Source organism: Rhagoletis pomonella, unplaced genomic scaffold (assembly GCF_013731165.1).
Source record: "Rhagoletis pomonella isolate Grant_MI unplaced genomic scaffold, Rhpom_1.0 Rhpom_scaffold_13135, whole genome shotgun sequence".
NCBI lineage: Eukaryota > Metazoa > Arthropoda > Insecta > Diptera > Tephritidae > Rhagoletis > Rhagoletis pomonella.
In genome coordinates, this window is record NW_023471663.1 from 1 (window position 1) to 2653 (window position 2653).

General features: G+C 35.6%; 1 long non-coding RNA gene across 1 annotated transcript; it reads left to right on the forward strand.

Moving 5' to 3' along the window:
• Window positions 1-1877: 1877 nt before the first annotated feature.
• On the forward strand, window positions 1878-2396 carry LOC118756942. The gene is made up of 2 exons (XR_004995173.1): window positions 1878-1911; window positions 2149-2396. It is a non-coding gene; the product is annotated as an uncharacterized LOC118756942 (long non-coding RNA).
• Window positions 2397-2653: the final 257 nt, after the last annotated feature.

Sequence of the window (2653 nt, forward strand, 5' to 3'; positions counted from 1 at the left end):
ACCGCGAGGTCGCGTGAGTGTCCTTAACGTGTGCATGTGCCGGAATGTAATTGTGTGTGCGTGTGTTTTTGTCTGCGCAACGATGCACAAGTTCAGTGTTAATAACAAATTTAATTGTTTTCGATTTTTCAACAAAACTAACAAAAACAGCTAGGCTAAAAATGTACATCAAGACACAATAAAAACAGCAACAAAAGCCAGAAAATAGTGAAATATTTAGCAGAGTAACCCAGTGTCGCCCACAATTCGCATGCGTTTTAGGTAACCGCAGACAGTTTGTGTGTAGGCTAAAATAAAAAAAAAAAACAGAAACAGAAACCACAACCACTTCACAGCAGCAAAATCTCTGGGCAAAAAAATGGAAAGCACAAAATTAAATTATATAAGAGAAAAACTTTAAAATCCTCGCCTTCGCATTTACGTGCAATTCTACCCACACTCAGTGGTGAAGTCAACAATGCTTGGCGCGCGCCAGTCCTATATATATATATGTATATGTAAGTGAAGATTTGAAAGTCGGTTAAAAGAAAACAAATTGAAAAGTAAAACTTCATTATACAAAAAACACACACATCCACAAAGAAGTGGTGTTGGTAGTGTTCCAAGCAGATGTACTACATTATAGTGAATAGTGCTTTAGCGAACAAAAGCTGCTAAGTGTAATAAAAATCATTGAAAGCGTGCATGAAACAATTGCAAGAAGAAGAAGCGTAAATAGGTTTTTTGCCCAAGCCACATATGATAGCCTTACAATAAATGTGTTTGCTATGAATAAGGAGTCTAGTAGTAAACGGCAGCAAGCGGAAAGCAGCAGCACCACAAGTAGAAGGCCGCAACCGACAGCAGGTGAGTTTGTGTATTAACCAAGCAGTTAAAATTAAAAGCATTTACTATAAATAATAACAGAGAAGGAAGAAACTACTTAAATATACTGTGGTGGAATAAATAATAAACTTTTTTTTTTTTTAACTGTTTTGGCTACATTTCAATTGCTTATTCGATGTTTAATATTATTTTAGAAGGATGTCAAAATTTAAAAAAAAATAAAGTATGCAGTTTTATAGCCCCTTAAATAACGTACAAGTTTCAAGACGCTAGAAAATCGCGTTGATTTTAAATAACTTTTTTTTCTGACGCTGACGCTGGGCATTTTCTTCCATATAAAAAGGAAATTTAGCACACTTCACGTGAAAGAAAATGCACAATACCGTCAGCGAAAAAAAAACTTTATTAATAAATATAGAATAGAAAAGATTATCTAAGTTTGGAAAACATACATACCTAGCGCCCCGTTAGTTTACTTTGCAATCGCTTGCGTTTGTCCTGGTGGTGACAAAGTAATCATTGTCAGGAATATCATGCCAGCACCAGAATCAGTTGCCCAAGTCAAAATGTAGGGTGCTCGACCCCGTCCGGGAACTGAAAGATATCACCTTTTTCGTGAGAATCTCTCCAGTGGCAGAAATGGAAATTTTTAATGAGTTCTGGTAAGCTACATCAGTTTAGCTTCGGACAAATCACCCAATGCCCTGATAGTTTATTATTATATGGTTGGCATTTGCCAAAACTTGCCATGATGGAAACAAGAAAACCTTCATCAGATAAAAAACTTGCAGGTAAGAGGATTTGATACAACACGTGAGATTTTGTAGAATACGGTGCAATGCAGCCAGTGCTAAAAATTATCTCAGTTAACCCATATCATCCTAGTGTTCCATTTTTGGATAGGTTGCTATTACGATTTTATTTTGTTTTTATGCGAATGTCATCGTAATTCTTTTTGTGTAGTGACAACACTGAAGGAGTCGGCATTTAAACTCTAGTATTAAAATCTTGGTGTAGCAGTTAGTTTGTGTTTCAATTCGTGCTCGTTGCAGAAATTTTGGGCAAGAAAATCTTTCGTCGCAAAATGTAAGTCATTTTTATTTATAGCTATGATATTCCACATTATTATTCTTAATTTTTATAAGTCGAAAGTTTATTTACAATATCATTGCACAACAAAACAAAAATTTAACTTGCTAGTGTATTTTTTTGTTCTTCTATATATACCGTTCCACTATTGGAACAGTAGGATAATATACCTATGTAAGATGTATGCAGAAGTGGACTTAGTTTTGTTCAGTTATTTATTTGGCATCGTTTCAGATTGTCCTTAAATGAAATTATTTCACAACTAGAAGAAGATGACGATGTATTGTCCGCAGATATATACATAACGCCACCGGAAAATAACGATAAGAGCGACGAAGATAGCGGCGATGAGGAATCTGCTAATATAAACAATTTGTCAAGATGCCAGCTATTAGCGGAAGCTGAATTTCGAGCAACAGTAGCATCTCATAATGAATTGGGCACAGTTGAAGACCTTCTGAATGACTCAGTCGTAGATGAAACTAATGAAACACCCACTACATCCGCAACGTTAGCTCCTCCATTAAAAAAAAGATGCCTAACAAAAAGAAAGTGGACGCACACAGATATTCCCGAGAAACTAGAAAAGGTCTCAGAGCCACCTAATTTTCTAGGGGATCTTGACAATCCTTTACAGTTTTTCGAACTTTTTTTTGATACAGAAGTTTTTGAACTGAAGATATATTGTAACATCGTATGTTTCGACAAAAACTATACCAGTAACCTCACCCTCGACTAC